Here is a 20,874-nt window from a genome sequence, read left to right as displayed (position 1 = left end):
TTGATTCATGGCATTTTGAACAGGAGATTCTGAAACAATGTGAAGAACCTGGGAATAGAAAGTCAAGATAAATAAGGGGAAGCTCACGTCTCCTCCGAATCCTGTATTATTTGTCATATACTGTTTGTTTATCCTGGTTTGTTAAGGCGGTTGTGGCAAATCTATTATTTCAGATCTGTTCGTGCGTACACCCGCTCTGACCTTGACTGTGTGTGTGTGTGTGCGCCGCCATCTCCCGTCGTCTGGCAACAAAACAACAACTGGTGCTGACTTTTATTTTGCTTTTGATTTAAAGTTATGACACTCCTGCAGTGAGGGGAGCGAGAAGCAAACTCCTCCGTCTGCTGCGTTTCAGAGCGTGCACAAAAACACTTTGTGTTCCGCGTCAGGTCTTTGTACGTGTGTTTATTTTTGAGTGTGTGTGTGTGTGTGTGTGTCTGTGTGTGTGTGTCCATATTCTCCTCTGTGCTGCTGTCAAGAATTCCATTAAAGCACAGTTGATGCATCAACATCATAAGCACAACAACAATTGGTACAGCAGCGGAGCGGCAGGCAATCAGGGAGAAATTTTACCATCTCTAAAGAAAAAAGGTTTCAGTAACGGGCTTTTTTTCCTCGATTTGTATTCTGCTCAGCCAATATTCCTCTTATCTACCGACTCCTGATGGAAGTCGAGGGCACCAAGTCGCCCATAAGAGCCAATTGTGGCGTTCGCTGCTCAGCCAGGCTTCGGGGGAAAAACTCGTTGTCTCAGTCTGAAAGGTGCAGTTACTTCTGCAAGCTCATGAGATCCGTGCTGGATGAGAGCATCACTCAAAAGGTCCTAAATCACCATTTATAAGCAGATATAAATTCATATGCTGCGACAGGACCTTCTCATTTCGGAATAGTATTGTTTCCACCGCGGTCTGTGTGTTTGTTTGTGTACAAAATATCTGAACAATGCAATCACGGACTTTCACCAAACTTAGTGGGAATATTACTCAGGAGTTCGTCTCTAGATGATTCATATTTGAGGCGGATTGGTTAAAGATCGAGGTCAAAGGTCAGGGTTAGAATCAACACACATATGGTCTGAAAAACCTCATTTTCCAAGACAGCTCCAACAATCTGAAGCTGATGTTTCCAGATGATTCGGCGTCTCTTTAGCGAGCCGTCATCTCTACATACAGGCTGCAGGTCGGACGTTGTGATGATCCCACAAAGAAAGATCAGCCATCGGCTCTGTGGAGCATTCTAGCATCTCTCAGCTCAGTGTTTAGGTTTTTATAGCTTTAATGTTTTAACAGCCTCGGGGTTCTCACCGGCCGCTAAACACTAGCAGAACATTAATTCACCAGTTAAGTGTGATGAAGCTTATTCTGGTGTCTGCGTGGGGCCCTAACAGAGCCGGCTTGAATTAAATCTCCCTGTGGCACCGTCACTGTTGCACCTGTTAAGTCAAATGACAGCGTTACACCATCATCATTCTTATTGGTGCATTAAATGCGGTGACCGCAATCTCAGCCTCTGCCGAAATCACTGAAACACCCCCGTCTGTCTGCGGGGCCTCTGAATCTTTAAATTTTCATTTAACTTCTTTTATTTTAATCTGCTGTAATTTATCAAATTCACGGCAGAAGATGAAACAGCCCGACTAGGTTTAACCAAAGCAATCAGTGCTTTCCCTGTTCTGTATTATTAAAGTCATAAAGGCACTGGTCCCTGCGGGAGGCACATTGTGAGTAACACTGTGGAAAATGAAAGAGGCTGTTGGATGAGTTGGTTTCACACCACAGGGAACACGAGGGAAAGAAGAGGAGAAGGAGAGAGGGAACGGAACGAGTGAAGGTGTGAGACTGGAGGTAAAACGCGCTCGTGTGTGTCTGTGTGTGTCTGTGTGTGTCTGTGTGTGTGTGTGTGTGTGTTTGATGACTCCAGTGAATAGCACCTTTATATTACTTGAGAATTACCTGTACACACTTCATGTAATCAAGCCTGATGGTTGACGATTGGGAATAAACACGTCAGGGAAAACAAACACAGAACATGAATTATACTGATTTAAAACACACAGGAACACACAGTAACACACAGAAACACACAGAAACACACAGTAACACACAGAAACACACAGGAACACACAGAAACACACAGAAACACACAGTAACACACAGAAACACACAGGAACACACAGAAACACACAGAAACACACAGAAACACACAGTAACACACAGAAATACACAGTAACACACAGTAACACACAGTAACACACAGAAACCTGCACACACATGAGTCTGAGTTCAGACAGAGCAGAACAGAAACACTGAATTATTGCTCTCTAACACCAAACTAAATATAACAGGTTTTGTCTGAGTGGGTTAAAGACGTGTTCCAGCTGTGCACGTAATTCCCACAATGCACGGCTTTCCTCCCTGGAATGTAAATACAACTCTCCTCTCCCTGGACCACGTGCAGCACAGACAGATGTTGTCCAGTTGTGTCTCAGGCTCATGACGTGTGTCTGTGTCTGGGTGTTTATACAACGGGGAGTTTTCATCCGAGCGATCTCATTGGACGAACACGTGTCCCAGATGTGCGGCTACTTGCTTGTTATTGGTTGATCCATACGTTTTTCTAATCACGGGTTCGGTTCCCGAAACTTTTTAGATTCTTTTTAGGAACTTTTTTCTGCAAACCTGATTGTTAGAAATCAAACTTTTCTCCATTGATTGAAGGTATTTCTGTTGCTGTGTGTGTGTGTGTGTGTGTGTGTGTGTGTGTGTGTGTGTGTGTGTGTGTGTGTGTGTGTGTGTGTGTGTGTGTGTCTGCACAACCCCTGCATCACCAGCTTATCCTTCACAGCTTAAAGTGTCAGAGGTGCTTTTATCACAATGAGCCTTTCATTCGCTCTCATCCTTCATCTCCTTTCTTTCTCCTCTTCCCTTCGCTCACACAGCATCAAGTGTCGTTTTTTAACAGTTATTAATAAAAACAAATTCACTGTACATTTCTGTTTCCTGCTAAAGTGCGTAAGTAAACACAGATGGAGTCAAAATATCCTGGATACAAACGAAATGAAAGAGTATAGATCGTGGTGTGGAGCCGCGGTAACGAGGTCATGATGCTTCACCTAATTTGTATAATATCAAATTGGCCTAAATCATGAATCCAACCTTTTGAACATACACGACTGTCATAAGACCTAAACCTAAAAACGAGCATCTTTGAGAAAAAAATCAATTCACCTCAATTTAAACCTTTAAAAATAACAAACAAATCAGAACATAAAGATTGAATTCTTCTTCCAATCTCCGATCCGGGCGCACGAGTACGAGCCGTGATGAAAGCGAGCAGGCGGCTGACACGGTCTAATCACACGGAGCGAGGCCCTGAGAGCCAAATGAAACATCCAACGTTTCAGCTCGAGCGCCGAACACACGAACGCACGAACGCACGGAGCTGAATTACACATCGGCTGCGTCCGGACAACAGGCTGGAAAATGGTGGCGCGGAGAAGAAAGAATCTAATTCTGCGAAAAAAAAAAAAAAAGGCATTAAAATGGACGTTTCAATCCATCTCTCATTCTTTCCGGCGCTCCGGCAGAACGACGTGTAGCTGCTCTGTGACGACGGCGCCCACATCCGTTCGGGATCAGTGGGTTTTAATGGTAATGAGACATTATGCAAACACTACAGGCGCAGAACACTTATGGTAATCCCACTCTTACATTACATATATTGATGCATACTGTGCTGCAGGACGGCATGTGACACAAAAACACTCGCTCGCTGACGGACACACACACACACATGTGATACAAACATCCTTTATGTATATATGCACAGTAACATGGTAAAGATAATCCTGGATCTACACATTTATCAACAGACAAACAAACAAATAAACACCGATGGAAATATATCCTCGATGTCAGTGATGATCCCAAACTGTGACACGTGTGCGATGATAACTTTCACATTCATCTTCGTTGTCCTTTCAAAATAAGTTTGAACTAAATTTACGTTATTTAGATTCATCTCCGTCTGTAACTCAGTCGTGTTTGAAAGTATAAACCTGAATTATCTAACTTGCATTGTGAGTTGGAATCTAAAACGATGCAGAAGCTTCAGTTCTCCACAATCTGCAGATGACGCAGATCTGCGCTCACGTAACCTTCAGTGGAGAACGAGGTGAGGAGAGGAGTCCTTGACTGTTATTCAGTGAGAGCGAGTCAAAGGAAGCAAATCTGTCCAGTGTGTGTGTGTGTGTGTGTGTGTGTGTGTGTGTGTGTGTGTGTGTGTGTGTGTGTGTGTGTGTGTGTGTGTGTGTGTGTTTTGTTCAATTTGTTCCAAACCCATAAAAGCTTTTCTTCTGCCAAAAGAAACCACGAGGATCTTTGACTAACAGACTTTCATAAGGCTGAGTGATTACGTCAACACACGTGTGTGTGTGTGTGTCTGTGTCATGTGTGTTGTGTTGAACTTGTTGTGTGTGTTGAACATATATCTTCACAGACAAGGTTACATCAGACACGTGTTCTCCAGCAACGGATTTCATGTTACCGATTTAACGTGTTTTTATTACAACGAATGTATATTTTTATGTGGAATATAAATAAGGAAAGAAAGCATTACCTCTGACACACACACACACACACACTCACACACAGACACACACACACTCAGTCAGTCTTTAGCTAACACAGTAAGAACATCATCCCCTGTTGCTGTGATTATGTTGTTGCTATCAGATGATCAGTTCTCCTCCTCCACAGCTCCACTCACACCCTGAGGTATTAAGATGGATTACCACCGTGTGTGTGCCACTCGTGTGTGTATTTAAATTGTGTACGTGTGAATGTGTCGCTAAACGGCCTCTTATTTCTCCACTTTTCAGGACAGGACTAAGCAGCCTTTTAAATATAATGTATATTGTTTTATGCGACACAGAATTGAAGCTTAATTCTAAGATCTCTATCATATTCAGCCGATAGTTTATCACCGGTGACATAATTGGATAAATTCCAAGCTCTCCCCTCAGACTGTTTTAAGTGTTATTGTTCTTTATATATGCGATTAAAGTGAAATGTATGTTTTTAGTCAGTTTTTGTGGTTTGATTGTTGATTATTTGTTAATAAAGCTTTATCAAAGATAAGGAGAGCCACGATAAGGAATACAACATCTGACGAAAGACTAAATACGAGCCAGAGGACGACGGAGAAGGACAGAAATCAAGAGAGAAGAAGACGAAGAGGCTGACGTGACTCGTCTCCCTGCGAAGAAAAGCTGCCAAGGTGCTCTTTGCCCTTGAGTGGGCAGCGACACGCTCCTCCCTCTCTCCTGCCTTCTCCCTCTCTGCATCCATCCATCTCTCCCAGTGCCTCCCGGTACATTTTAAGTGGAGGAGAAGCAGTGAAAAGCAGACACTCCAGGGGGTGTGACACATCTCCCCCCTCTCCCCCTCTCCCCCTCTCTCTCTCTCGCTCTATGGAAGCTTTATATACGAGTCCTCCTTCTCTTCAGCCTCCTTCACTCGAGTCCTTTCACCTCCTCTGACGGATTTCAAAGACTTGAATCCAGATGTGAAAGGTCAGAGCTTTGAACGATGCAGTGCACAGAACGTCCAACAGAAGCACATCTGGCAGCATTACGCTCTATTCTCTATTCTCCGACCACTTCAGGCACGTTCAGTCTCAAATAGGCTGCTTGAATCTTTATCCTTCAAAATAATGTTGATAAGTCAAATGCACATAATCCAGATTCATATCAGGTCACTGTGACCTTTGACCTTCTACCACTGAAACCTAATCAGTTTATCTTTTACAAATTCTCTAAAGGCAGATTTGAAATTTCACGTTCAAGAGGCCGACAAGATGTTTTCATGAGGCCACAGTGACCTTGACATTCAAGATAATGAGGTCACCATAACCGCGAGGGTTTGTCACAACTATTCACATTTACACCTACGGTCAATTTAAAATTCTCCAATTATCGTCCGAGCAGGGAAGAGAAATCCGAGAGCAGACGTTTCCCACGTGCACGGAAGCAGCGTGAGCGCAAGAAGAGCTGAAGCGAAAGGAAATCGAAGCACAAGGGGTCTATTCGAGTGCAAGCGCAGGGTTTAGAGTGAGAGCGCATTAGAAAATCTGAGTCCCACATTAAAAGCAGGTTGTGAAGAGGAGGTGATGTTCTGAGGAAGGGCAGCTCGGTGGGGGGGGGGGGGGGATGAATATACGATGTCTCCGCCTCAGGGCCACACACACACACACACATGGACGTACAGGTGGTGTAGATCCAAACACATCAATGTGGAGGTCAGGTCTGTCCTGATGGATGTTGACCTGGTGATAGCCACCGACACGTTTTAACCTCCAATCATCCACACCTCCAAAACCCATCTCTTACTCCTTCTATCGCTCTTCTCTTCCTCTCCGTCCATCTCTCTTCCTCTGCACGAAGCGTTTCCACCACCGTCATGATTCACACCAGTGTCAGGTTTTACTGTTCCAGCTGCTTTTTTTTTTACCAGTGCTCATCCTCAGCGGCGGTAATGGACCGTATCACCCGTCTCTCACTTTTCTTTTCACCCTCTGTCTTCACTCCCTCTTTTTCTCCTCCTGACTTTGGGCCTAATTTCAGCCGTCACCTTCCCTCACACATTCCCTCCTTCATTTACTCCCCCCCCTCACGGCTTGCCATTAAGGTTTGTGCAGTATTTCATTCATGCCGAACAGCCGGATGAATAATAACGACTTTCGGGGGGGGAGCACTCTGCCAATTTCACATACGTAGATCCTGTAATACACCTTTTTGACCACTAGGAGTGTACCACTTCCCTGCCAGTCCTCTTTTTCCTCTGTCCATCCGTTTCTTCACCTTCACCTTCCCCCCCCCCCCCCTCTTTCTAATTGGTCTCCTGGAGGTCTCCGGCCATTACCACACCCCCACACCTCTCTCATCGCTCCTCCACTGAAAAAACCCTTCTACAGCTTTAACTCCCGCAAATCAGGCAGCGAAGAAGATGACCAACAGCGCTCAAGGGTCCTCACGCTGTTATTAAGATGCTGCGCTGGGGGCCTTAAGTACACACACACACACACACACACACACACACACACACAGACACACACACAGAACATAAATAACCAGACAGTGGACAGATAACGTGCAAAATGAAGAAAAAGACAAACAAATACATAATTAAAGGAACACACACACACACACACACACACACACACACACACACACACACACACACACACACACACACACACACACACACACACACACACACACACACACACACACACACACACACAATGGGTGGAAAGCAGGTTTCAGGCTGTCATCGGGGAACTCGGGCAGCAGAGAGGAGACGATACAAGATGAGTCAGATGGAGAGAAGGAGGAGAGAAGAAAACAAGCCTCAGTTAAACGAAGCTTGAAAGAAATGAAGGAGCGATAAAAGGTTCGATAATCACACGAGCACATACTTTGAACAGCGGCCCACGTAGTTTTATAGAGGGGAGAGCAGATAATAACAAAAGATAAAGGCGAGGATGATTCTGTAAGTCTTTAAATGCTCTCGATAAAAAGTTCTCAATATCAAAGATTCAAATTTTAGCTGCTGTCACAGTTAGTCACATGATATCAGGTCATATATCTTGTTATTCTCAGTAGAGCTCATATCTCCACCACAGCTCAACAGTCACACTCATAAAGATCAGTCCTCTAAAGATGACATCAAGATCCGTGAATTGTTTCCTAGGAAAACGGTGAAAATGTTGAATAACGTATCGCAAAGTTAAAGACGGGGATAAACAGATTCCTGAAGTCGCTCAGACATTTAACCATCAACCAAGTTTTGTAAAAGTCTGTTCAGTAGTTTTTGCTAAACAAACAATACAAACAACGAACAGGGGTGAAAACATAACCTCCTTGGCAGAGGCGATCGATCAGCGACCGATTGTTGGCATTTAGAAGTTGCCGATCACCAAGTTACTTGATTTGTCTTCTATCTTTAATTTCTTTGAACTGAAATGTCACATTTTCATTCGGAGCCTGATATTTGAAGTGTTGCAGCTCAACACATCATATAACCTGTTAGCAGTTAGAGCTTTGATAGCAAAGGTTAGCGAGACAAAAACAAACGAGCCGTCGCTTCTCTTCTTCTTTAAACCTCTGCCGTCGCTCCGTCTTATCCACGTCCATCTGCGTCTGGACGGACTCCAATTAATTTACACAAAGCGCACGAACACGCAGACGGCGTCCAGACAACGTGACGCAGGACAAACACGAACAACAAACCAACATTTGTCTCTTAATTTACCTCCAGCACAGAAACTAGATATAAACTCTGCAGATGGAAAAACACAAACTGAAGAAGGTTTATGTTTGTATTCACAGACGCAACAGGAGACGTACAACAACACACACACACACAGACACACACAGGTTGGGGGTGATGCACCATGAAATGAAACACACAGCAGGGTTTTGTGTGTGTGTGTGTGTGTGTGTGTGTGTGTGTGTGTGTACTCTGTTTCCAGCATTATCACTGACCTTTAAAGGACCAGCAGAGGAACCAAAGCCTGGTCCTCATGAGGCAAAATGTAATTTCTGAGGTCCTGGTGAAGGTTAGAGGTCAGATGTGAATTGTGGTGAGGTTAAGGTTGAGGTTAACCATGAACTAGTCGTGGTTAAGGTTAGGGATAATGAACAGAAGTCAATGCAACGTCCTAATAAGGATAGCTGCACAAACCACAGCTCCCAGTCAGCTGAGGGAAGACGACATCAATATTTGAAGACGCTCCTCTTCCTCTCCATTTCCCTGCGTTGGAGAGGAGATGAGGACAGGAGACGGACTAAAAGGAGCGAGGAAGGTCGGCGGAGTTCACAAAAACCAAAGAATTTCAACCATATCTGACTGATAACGAGGACAAGAAGGAAATAAGGGAACTGAGAGGGAACTGAGAGGGAACTGAGAGGGAGAAAGAAAGGACAGAGATACATAATTTATTCTACATGAGGACGTTTCTAAAAGTGGAATTCCTGCTTTTTTAAATATTTTAAAACGAGATGTCTGATGTTTTTTCAGCTCAATGTTTTAATCTCTGCCTTTGGAAAGTGAACAACACGCTCCCACAACCGTGTTAATGACCTCACAGGTAACGACTCGGGAGAGAGAGAGAGAGAGAGAGAGAGAGTGAGAGAGAGAGGGAGAGAGAGAGAGAGAGAGTGAGAGAGAGAGAGAGAGAGAGAGAGACAGAGAGAGAGAGAGAGAGAGAGAGAGAGAGAGAGTGAGAGAGAGAGAGAGAGAGAGAGAGAGACAGAGAGAGAGAGAGAGAGAGAGAGAGAGAGTGAGAGAGAGAGAGAGAGAGAGAGAGACAGAGAGAGAGAGAGAGAGAGAGAGAGTGAGAGAGAGAGAGAGAGAGAGAGAGAGAGAGAGACAGAGAGAGAGAGAGAGAGAGAGAGAGAGAGAGAGAGAGTGAGAGAGAGAGAGAGAGAGAGAGAGAGAGAGAGAGGGAGAGAGAGAGAGAGAGAGAGACAGAGAGAGAGAGAGAGAGAGAGAGAGAGAGAGAGAGTGAGAGAGAGAGAGAGAGAGAGAGAGAGAGAGAGGAGGGAGAGAGAGAGAGGGGGAGAGAGGAGCAGAGAGAGAGAGAGAGAGAGAGAGGAGCAGAAGAGACAGGGAGAGAGGGAGAGAGAGAGAGAGAGAGAGAGAGAGAGGAGGGAGAGAGAGAGAGGGGGAGAGAGAGAGAGAGAGAGAGAGAGAGAGAGAGAGAGAGAGAGAGAAAGAGGGGGAGAGAGAGAGAGAGAGAGTGATAGTGAATGAAGAATGTAGATAAATCCATTACGTGTGCTTGCCCCCCCGAGGTTAGTAAACAGGCGGCAGACTGTGATGTATCACTGTGACGGTGATCTCAGCATAATTCAACCTTACTGAGAAACACACACACACACACACACACACACACACACACACACACACACACACACACACACACACACACACACACACACACACACACACACACACACACACACACACACCATCAGAATTAGAGCTGTGTAATTACAGATGAAGTGATTACAGTAATTATTTAACCAGATACTACAATCAAGTTAATTTAACCAACAGGAGTTGTGACCCAGTTGTGAGTCGCGGTGCAGCTACACTGGTGTTGTCATGTAAACTTCTGAGTCTCTTTAACTGATCTCAGTTCAGCTTCACTCTTCAACTGGAGCTGGTTGTGACAGTTGAAGCTGACTCTCAGTCAGTTCTTCTCACAGGAGATGGAACCCACTCAGCAGAGTCACAGAGAACAGACGTTCAGGGAGAGAAGGAGGAAACTTTCTCATGTTCACACTCACACATCAGACTCACTTTCATCAAGCTGCTGGTTTAAAGGTAGAAAAGTTGCTCAGTGTTTAATGAACTTCTCTTTCACGGTTTCATGGTTCCAAGGTCAATTATACATTTTAGAAACACTACAGATGAAGCTCAAGTCAATTTAATGTTTGTTTTCTGCACATTAGGTTTATGATCCTCCACGAGTCGCTGCTATTTTAACTGCTGGAGCCTATTAGCTATAGAAGCTAAGTAGAACACATTAGAGTTCACTTTACTTCCCCACTCGTGGCTCCACTCTATGAATTGATGTGGAAAACCCCTCAATTTGTATCTACTGTCCGTTTATTATGATTCATTGAACAGGTTTCTCATATTCCACAAAGCCGAGTCTGCTCATTATATAAAGAAAAACTCCACAGTCGAGCACTAAATATTGTAACGTTCAACAAATACTCTTTGTTTTTCTCTTTGTGCCCTGAAGGGAAGAAGTGCTGCATGAATTCTAAGTTGTTAAAATGCCACTTTCAAAAAATCAGGGGAAACAAAGGAAACATATTTGACCGGAGGAAATGTTTCCATGCGTATTGTTTGTTCATAACCGAATAAACTTCCACAGGAAAAAAAAAAAGTATTATCTGGTAAAGCAGGAGCGAGCTGGCCCCATCGAACGGGGAACGCATCAGTGACTCAGCCAAACACACAGGGAACACACGCCACGATGCCAATACCAGATCAAATCTGTCACTAATATGCAACGCAAACGATTTATGGTTCGCAAACACAAACAGGAAAAACTTCTGCGGACACACACACACGCAGATTTTAAATCGCTCGACATCCAGAAAGAACGTGTCAGAGTCCGACTTGACTTCCTCCTCTGTCCGTGCAGCGTGAATAAGAAACTGACAAGGAGCCGGCACGCGGACGGCTAAGTAATAAAAACCTTCATTATGGAGCAGTTTCCTCAGGCACTCCATTAGCACTGATGAGGGTCTTCCTGTCTGACACTCAGCCCTCTAGCTCCTCTCGTCTGCCCCCCCCTCCGTCCATCAGCCACACATTTTTGGCAAGAATAACCACACGAGGAATATAAGGTTAATGTTCTCATATTCATCAATAGCAGGAGTCGGGCGAGGTTTGGCGGAATTGAAACCGTGAGAAATGAAAACCACTCACGTTTTTTTCGATATTGACTTTCCTCTCGTCAGCTGTTGGAGGAGAAATCCGCCTCAAAAAACAGAATCCCGTCCAAACGTGAGACTTTCCCCAACGATAATCTCCGACAGGCGAATCGCTGGAGCTCGTTCAAACTGTAAAGCTCCGAAAACAAAGAGCGACGGCTCGGGGGCCTTTTGTTCACATGAAGGATTCACTTCGTTCCATTGTTCCAAAAGGCTTTCTTCTACTCTACCGCTGGCTTTTGTTTCCTCAATCACACACATGTCGAGCACATGACAGTCGAGTCCCAGCAGGATGTATGTTTATAACATGTTGGGGAGATATTTGGGATGGTTTAAAGAATCGAGTGAGAAGGGCAATCAGGATCACACCAAACCTACGGGACCAGTTTTAGTGAAACTTGGTGGAAACAGGAAGTCATTAACCGTCACGACGATTTGATTAAAGGGGCAGATCCAGGATGTTTTATTCACTTGACATTTTACACTGATTTTCAAGGGAATAGTTTATGACTCCTTTAATTAACATTGATTAACTAATCAGCTCGCTTGATTGTTGTTGAGAGTTTAGTGTGAGCCTGGGTGCCCTTTGCCTTAAGATGTATTATCAGGTGGTCTTTTTTAATTTGTTGATCGCAGCTTCAAAGAAAGTTGAGTTAAGATTAGTTGATGATCAAGTTTTACACATTTAACATGTTTAATTCTGCGTTTTCTGGGCATTTCTTTGCCTTCGTTTGGCTGCACTCTTGTAATTTAATGGTAAATCCCGAAGAGTTACATGAGTTTTCCAGCCTTAACTTTAAATTCAATACTTCTGCCGGTTGGTAAAATATTTATATTCCCAAAAAAATGTAAATTTATGTCACAACTGTGAGTAGTTGCAGAAGCACAGACTTTATTTTTCAAGGATGCAACACAATTTAAAACCCTGTTCACTGGTGTTGTTATTAAATATTTCATGATATATTTTTTTTACCTTGTATTTAATTCGAAAAACTGCAAATACAACATTTCTGGACGTTGCTGTTGAAACATTAAAGGTGCAAAACGCCCGTGATCGTGATTCTTTAACGCCGCCGCCGCTGCCGAGCGTCAGGTTACAAGCGGAGAGTTCGTACGGCTGAAAGTCTCCAGACACTTTCTGCCTTGTTTTCATCGGCTGAGTGATTTACAGCCAAAGCTCAACAAACATGAAAGATTATAGTTTTACTCTTTTTGGAAAAAAGATGAGACAATAAAGCTGCCGATGAAAAATGCACCGGGGCGGCGCTCGGAGGGAGCTGCGATGACTGTACAAGGCTTTGTGTCTTTCTCACTGTGTGTGTTTGTGTGTGTTTGTGTGTGTTTGTGTTTGCCTTCCAAGAGATGCTCTGAAAGACAAATAAAAACCACACTCATCCACAGGCAGAGAGAAAGTGAGAGAAAGAGACGTTGCCTTATAAAGACTTTGCAGCTGAGAAGCAAAGCAGACAAAGGTCTCCTCTGGTTGTGGTTCCCATCACACTCAACTGGACTGGGAGGGTTTTTTTGGTCTGCATCAGATTGTGAAAACACATTTCTAGACAGTTCGGACATTCGGACCAATTCCATTAACCCCTTCAGACCTGATGCATGCACCTTTAAGACGGTGCACCTTCTCCTTTAGGAGCTGCATGAGACGAGCGAGTCGTGGGAAATGTCGCTTGTTTGTTGGTGCTTTTAGTTTGTTGAGTCTCTTTTCAGGCGATGGCTGACGAGCTAAGCGACGGGAGCGATACTGAAGCAGCTTGCAGCAGAATTTAATTGACGAAAAACAACGATGAACATAACGATGAAGAGTCAGACGATGCTCCTGCCGAACAAGGCTCAGTCAGTCGTTCACCATGTTGAGGGACGGGCGATGATGTGCAATGAGAGGCACTGAGTGTTTTATATTTCATGTCTCCATCTGCTTCAGAGGCGGAGAAATGAAGGGTTTTTTTTGTAAACGTTGGCAACTCTGACGCCCTCAGGGTTCTGGGGGATTGTTTCTGATTCTGTGCTTTAGCTCTTAATGAGTTCAACAATAGAAAATATAAAAAGCGGAGGCAGGAATGTTGGTGGTTTTTAATCATAATGATAAAACGGCAGCAAGGAAATTAACAAAATGAACTGGTTTATCAATTTTTTACACTAACCAGCACATTGACAACGCACCAACATCAGATGCACACCCAAACCAATCAGTGTCACGTAAAGGTGAACAAGGCAAAACCCAAACTGACCCGATCAAATGGAAACAACGGAGCAAACAGAAGGAGCTCGGTTCGGACTCTCAGGTGAGAAGACGCCTCCACTTTCCACCGACTGTCTTCATCCTCTGCAGCACACGTGCACACATCAGGGGCTCGAGGTTTCTACTTAACGAGGGAGGTTCAGCGAGCAGATTTTCCATCGAATCAACAGGGGAGGTATGTTTGATAATACATGCTAATGACGGGGGGGGGTGGGGGCGGGGGGGGATAAACCCTTGTTACCCACTGGAACAGGAACCATCTCTTTGTTCTCCTCCACCGCTCCCTCTCGGCTTCATTTGAATTTTTCAGAGACCTTGTCCTTTTGCATTATCACCAAAAAAAAAGAAAAGAGAAGAAAGAGTAGGAGGATGGTGAGTGGAGCGCTGTGTGTGTCTGTGTGTGTGTGTGTGTGTGTGTGTGTGTGTGTGGGCAGCCCCGGAGAGTTTTTACATCCTGACGCAGCCCTTCACTCTTCAACAGGAACATTATTGGAGATTAAACAAAAGCGAACTCTCTCCTCCTCACTCACACACACACACACACACACACACACACACACACACACACACACACACACACACACACACACACACACACACACACACACACACACACACTTCCTTACTGACAGTTTCTTGATGCACCCGCCTCCAAAAAACACAACTTAAACCACGTAAAGCCGACAAACCGCCCCCTGGGGAGGAGCCAGCGAGAGCCGGGAGTGAAGAGGAGGATAAAAAACTTCCAGTCACGTTAATTGCAAAGCTTGTTAGCTCCTTCTTCTCCGTCATTAGCGCCCCATTAGCATGTCATTACGAAGCCAGACTGTGTGATGGACAGCCTGGGGGGGGGGGGGGCAGCTACTTCAAGAGAAGACGTGCGAGTCCGTGTTGTGCAGACAAATATGAGCTTTTTTTATGTTTAAAAGATATTAAGATGAAGGTGAGAGAATCTATTGAGACAACTTCCTGTCATTCACACACAGTACATTTAATTAGTTTTAGTGCTTTGCTCAAGGGCACATAATTACCTTCGGTGAAGCATGTTTACTGTGTTTTCATTATTAGTGCGGAGGCCGATTATTAATACATGTGACCTTCCTGAAATCTGTGACGATCACAGGGAAATTTAAGAAATTAATAAAGAGGCTTTTTTTTAAACACACACGTTTTGTCAGCTATTTCCTGCATTAAAAATACAGCGAGCTGATTTTAGATGTGTTGTCACCTGGGTGCTCCAAAGTCCACATGTGCCCATTACTTTTATTTTTGGCAATTAGAAACCTGTGAGGAGTGATTGTTGAGGCAGAGGAAGATGCTAATTAAAATCTGATTGCCCACTTGAAGCACTAAACTTTATTGGCAGGAGGAAAACATCGTAGCTGTCCTTGGGTTTACGGCCTCGTCGTGGGATAAGTCGGCTAACGTCACGTAGCGCTCGCAGAAATGAGAAGGAACGAGGTCTTTGCAGCCACGTGTGATTTACATTTGAGGTAAAGACGGATTTTCTTGGTTTTTTTCTTGCAAAGCCGCAGAAATCCAGCTTCGTCAAAGATGCCAAAGACATTTCGGCAGAAGTCGGAGATGGAGGAAAAGAGAATATAAAATAAAGTGCAAACAAAATGAATATAAATGATTGTAGGAGATCTAAAGTCATAGTTTGATTTCCATCTTGTTTACTGTTGTTTATTATGCTACGGAAAAATACAAGCTCAAGGAAAAATAAGATCTAAACATCAGCATCAGAGGGAATATTAGTTTCAGTCTGCTTCATTTATTCTCAGTGGAACATCCAACAATAATGTTGAACTAAGTATTTAATATATGTTACTAGACTTGCATTCCACTCACTTTGAATTATTTATTTGGAAGGGCATGTTTTCTGTAATCTGCAGTGAAATACATTTCCTGATGAGGCCTTGCTTCACAGATGCTGTTTGCCCACAACACACAGATACTGAGGTTACAGAAACAAGCTGAATTCTGGCTCCACAAACAGATTTAAAAGATATCTGTCATCTTATATATCTGGCCGGCGTTCCTCGAGTCACGGCCCAGTCACTGTGACTCACCGTGTTAGATGCTGCTCTATAGAGAAGCCGGCACAATTTATAGAAAATGACTTTCTCAAGTGCTGCAAACCACAATTAGGCCGAGCGAGTGAAGAGGAGTCGAGCGGCAGCGTCTGGATAAAAGTGACGCTGTCGCCGTACGGGCAAAACAACGAGCGGCGACAGAAAGATGAAAGAAGTGAACTGGGAGGATAAATATAACCTCACTCATCATCTGAATCAACATTGTAACGTTTTTTCCTGCAAAAAAAAAAAGAAGAAAGTTCTGTGTTCCCTGGCAACAGGAAAGTGAAGTGCAGTGCGATCGGGGTGTCGCCGACAACCTGCCGAGTCAGAATGAATGGATTCGATCCTTCACTGTTGGAAAAGAGTAAATCACGGGATTGAGTGGATTTCTTAACCTCCGCTGCAGCTCATAGATAAAAAGTGAGAGGGTAAAACAGTGACGAGCGAGAGAGTAGTTTGCCCCAAGTCCCGTTCATGACCTCTCCCCTCATTTTGCAGTTGCTGTTGGTTTAAAGTGGTTTTCTGGGTTAAAGTGGTAAAATGTTTCCGTGAAGAAAAGGAGACATTGATTTTTTTACCAAGAACGACAGAAGAGAAACCGTGCACTGATAGAATAAAGTGAGAGTTCATGTCAGGGAGCCTTGATGTGAAAACAAGAGGCGGCATCATCTCATGTCTTCAATACAAACTCCACTTCAGTCCTGTAACATGCTTTATATTCTACAAGGATATATATTGAATATTAACCTCGTTTTTATGGCATCAAAACCCTCATTTAAACCAAAGCTACCGCAAAAATGCACACACACACACATCAGTGTTATAAGAGCTACCTAATATGACGGAATCCACCTTTGAGAAACATTTATTTAACGCGTTCTTGGACTTGTTAGCTTCATTTGCCATCTGCTAACTTGGAGGAGGCAGGGTTTACGAGCTATACTGCAGCCAGCCACCAGGGGGCAATGAAGATTCTCTAAGGTATGAAAAGCAACCCTCTCCGCAGATGCTCCTTTGGGGAATCCGTCTTTTTGACTGGACCAATCAAGGACGGTCACAGACTTGTCCCCAAGCCGGGCATTTCCTTTTGGTTGCATGCTAGCTGGCGAGTGTCGTGCTGGTAGGTGGACCGCCCCCCCGGGTCCTCTTCAACGACCTCAACGACCTCTGTGTGTTTGGCTGCAATCATCCTTCTGCTACTTTCTCACCATTCTCCCTGAGAAGCGCCCACAAAGAACGAACCCTCCGCCCCTCCGCTCCACCGCAGGCACGGTGTTCCCCCGGTGACGAGCTGTGCCCGGTGCTTGCCAGGCGCAGCGTTTGGAGTTCTGCCCAAAGGGTTCAATTTTGGTCTCATCAGACGAGAACATCTCTTTTCCCGAGGCCCTCAGAGTCCTCTAAACGATGTTTGGCAAACTCCGGGGGCCGGCTGTCACATGCCTTTTGCTCAGTGGCTCCCAAAGAGCCTCGATATGCCACATTTCTATCACACACAATCTACGGAGAGTTTCTGGGACTTAATGGATTTGGCTCTTGTCCTGACATGCAATTTGAATTGTGGGAACATTATAAACACAGTTGCTCCAGTTTCTTACTCAAGTCCATTCGTCATGACTGGAATGTGTCTGAATGCTTCTGTAAATGAGAGATTTCAATTTTTTGGGAATGTGACCGATTACTTTCTGAAACTTTATATGTGCATGATCAACCCCTCCCATTCGTACATTATATACTGTTACACATACGTTCACTTTATATTAAATATAATAGTTCAAGTAAAATAGCAAAAATGTTCGAGGAAAGGTTTTTAGCTCCATTACAAAAGAAAATCCCACAAATAGATAGAAATGATAATTTTATCCATTAAAAATGACTCATACGACAATAACGTGCAAGTTGTGCGACTGACTCACGGCCTCAGTATTTTTCTGGCCGTCGACTTGTGTGAAATAAACACGATTAAACCAGTGAGTATTCAACTATCCTCTCCACAGGTATTCAAAGAAAATAAAAAACACGACAGACCAGAAAGTAAATAAGTAGCTCGAGGAGACGAAAAGCTCAAAGGACACACTACAGAGGGAATCCGGTTTGAAGGAGTGTGTTTGTCCCTCGGGGGAAGTTCACTGACTCACCCCCTCGTTCTTATCAGATAGATTCTCACTTCATTTCAGCTGATCCCTGCAGCCAAACATACCCAAACACCCCCCCCCCCCCAGCCAGACAGTGGAAAAGTAATTAAACTTGCCCACAAAAACAAACTGACTCCGGCTTTAGGATCAGAGATACTAGCGAACGCCCTCCATGGCTGTGTGATGAGGGGATCTAACTTTTTTGGCGAAGTGAGAAACGTAAACACACGCGAGGGAACGAACAGAGCGGTTCCCTGACCTTCACGCTGTGGTGGAGTGTGGAGGGGGGGGGGGAGAGAGGGATGACACGGGGGGGAACAGGGAAGCTCCTCCAGACCTGAGGGCTGCAGAGACTAATTAACTCGGGAGACGTGACCTTTCTCTCCTCCTCCTCCCTGAGAGAAAACATGTGTGTCACGGTGTGTTGGTGTGTTGAATCAATACAAGGGAACAGTCATCGCAGCCTGGTGGACATCATGTCTCAGCTTCATGTGAGAGCTGGAGAGCGAGAGGGAACCAGGGAGAACCCAGGTTCTGCTGTTCAGCTGGGACTGGTACCAGCGTCACCTGGAGAACGTCATGTCCATCCCTCACTTTCTCTGAGGGATGTTTGAGGACAAGACTAAGTTGTTGTACCAAAGTTTTCAAGATTAAAGTTTTTAAATTAGGTTTTGGGCTTAGGCAGATAAGTAAAAATGACAATGAAAAGGTTACTGCACAAGACAACAGAACTCCAGAAGATAATAAGGTAAATAAAGAGCAAGAGCAAGATAAGAAGAATTTCAAAATGCTTTATCGTTGTGGGAACTGTTGTGTTTCTCTATATTATTGTATATTAAGGGCCTTGAGGTCGAGTTGCAGATAAGCAGTTAGCATCCAGCATCCAGCCTCGTGTCTATGAGGTAACGCATCATGTCAACGACCAAAAACCTTGAGAAAACTCCTCGAGCTCCCACTTGTCAAATATCAGCAGGCGGCGGTTTGCTAACAGCCAGAGAACAAACGCTAATTAATGCAAAGATGTCAAACTTGGTTGGAAGCTGCAACTTTCCAAGAATAAAAGAGCTGAAGAGCGAGACAGGCAAACAAAGAGGGAGGGGAGAGACGTGTGTGTGTGTGTGTGTGTGTGTGTGTGTGTGTGTCTGTGTGTGTGTGTGTGTGTGTGTGTGTGGCGATTCCTTTAAATAGACACTATCGGATGCAGTGGGAGGCCGAGAGGAGACAGAGGTGAAAAAGGCGGAGGAAGAGAGGGGAAATCAAGCATCCGCTGTTAAGGGGATAATTAGGAAATCCAATGGTGTATGTGGATGAGGGGGGGGGGACATGAGAGTGTATTCAACATACTGTACGTCTGCCTGTGTGTGTCCCTTTGTGTGTGTTTGTGTCCTCATGTGGGAGTTTTCCTGCTCAAAGGACAGATGGTGCCACAAAACCCCTGAATGCTGGTGTTCTCCGTCTGAATCCAGCACCGAACGCCGACAGCGTCTCCGAGGAGCCGTGTTCCTGTGTCTCCTCGGCACCGCTTGCACTCGTCTGACAGCTCGTGTGTTTGTTAAAACTCAGTTTACGAAATGGATATTACACAGAAACCCCTGGTAACCTAATTCAGGAGCCGAATGTGCGTCCTAATGAACTCACCCTTGCCGAAAGCTGATTTGTCCTTCGTGTGGAACGAGCCCCTCTGGATGAGCTGCTCTGGTCTCTCGTTGCATCCGTGAGCCTTGTTCACAACACAGTTTCTCCGACTGTTACTGGAACAGAAACAAAGAGAACTTGAATTTAGACTTCAAGTTCCAAAAGGCTATGATAACACATAATACATCATTTATAAAAGTAGATTTGACCAAAGTACAAATACAGGCGTCTGTTCTTAGAAGGTTTAGACGTTTAAATATTGACTCTGGCTATCGGGAGGTAATATGAGTTTGGCCGACAAGGTAAATAAGACCTGTGCTGTCCTCTTGGTCCAGTAGTGTCGATTGGCACCGGACTCTACATCTACAGCTCGTTTCCCTCCCCTCAGAAGAAGACGTTCACAGCGTCCCCATTCTTCTTCCGCATGACAAACAGCCTCCACAGGCCGAGGCAATCCATCACGGTAAACATGAAGTGTTCATTTGCTTTCGTCAAAAGTGATTGTTTTATTGTTTCTTCATTATTATGCTCGAGTTGAATGTTTTCTCTTTTCGTGGGAGCGCTCGTTATTTCACACTCCACTTACTGTGTCAATCACAGAGGAAGACGTGTGTGAGAATTACTCATCACATCACAGGACGACAACACGCCGCCGCACAAACTTCATTTTCTTCTTCTACAGAGTTTGTTGATAACATGACACCAGGAAGTTTGTCTTTATAACCAGGACGTATAATGAATTTAGATTTTTCTTCAACATTGCTAACTAGGGCTCCCCCCCCCCCCCCCCACATCATTTTCACTGAAATTCCCAATTATGCATTGAACTAGATGATAAATAATCAGGCGTATTAGGGGACTGATATTAATGAGTGTGAGCAATTTGCTGCGGTTTGATTGGATTGAAATTTACGAGAAACGTCGAGGTGCACGCTGTGAAGTGAAAGATATTCCTTCAGCCACCCATTCATGTGCATCAGGTTCGGATCATCGATCACGTTGTACCCTTCCTCACAGTTTCATGGGATTCAGTGCAGCTACTCCTGAGAAGTCCTGCTCACGGACGGACAGACAAACAAAAGAGACGTAACAAACAGGAAAAATCTTCCAGCACGGATTTGATAGAACGGAGCTCAACTCTCTGAGCCAAGAATCTAACAAGCAAAGAAAAGATATTTAAAGAAAGTCTGTCCTATTTGGGAGTGAGAGCATCCATGTGTGTCCCACATAACTGGAAAACTGTGTATTTCTATTGACTTCTGA

The 20,874-nt window shown here is 44.4% G+C and overlaps 1 long non-coding RNA gene across 1 annotated transcript in view; it reads right to left on the bottom strand.

Annotated features, from left to right (window-relative positions):
• LOC117751771 overlaps positions 1–19,915 on the bottom strand; it is a 27,823-nt gene extending 7,908 nt beyond the window's left edge. Inside the window, exon 1 of the long non-coding RNA XR_004611915.1 lies at positions 19,615–19,915. This is a non-coding gene — a long non-coding RNA (uncharacterized LOC117751771). The remainder of the gene's footprint in view (positions 1–19,614) is intronic.
• Between the last annotated feature and the right edge of the window lie 959 nt (positions 19,916–20,874).

This window comes from Hippoglossus hippoglossus, chromosome 18, assembly GCF_009819705.1.
Source record: "Hippoglossus hippoglossus isolate fHipHip1 chromosome 18, fHipHip1.pri, whole genome shotgun sequence".
In the NCBI taxonomy this organism is placed as follows: Eukaryota; Metazoa; Chordata; class Actinopteri; order Pleuronectiformes; family Pleuronectidae; genus Hippoglossus; species Hippoglossus hippoglossus.
The sequence above is the reverse complement of the archived record's forward strand: the minus strand, read 5'-3'. Positions and strand labels throughout refer to the sequence as shown.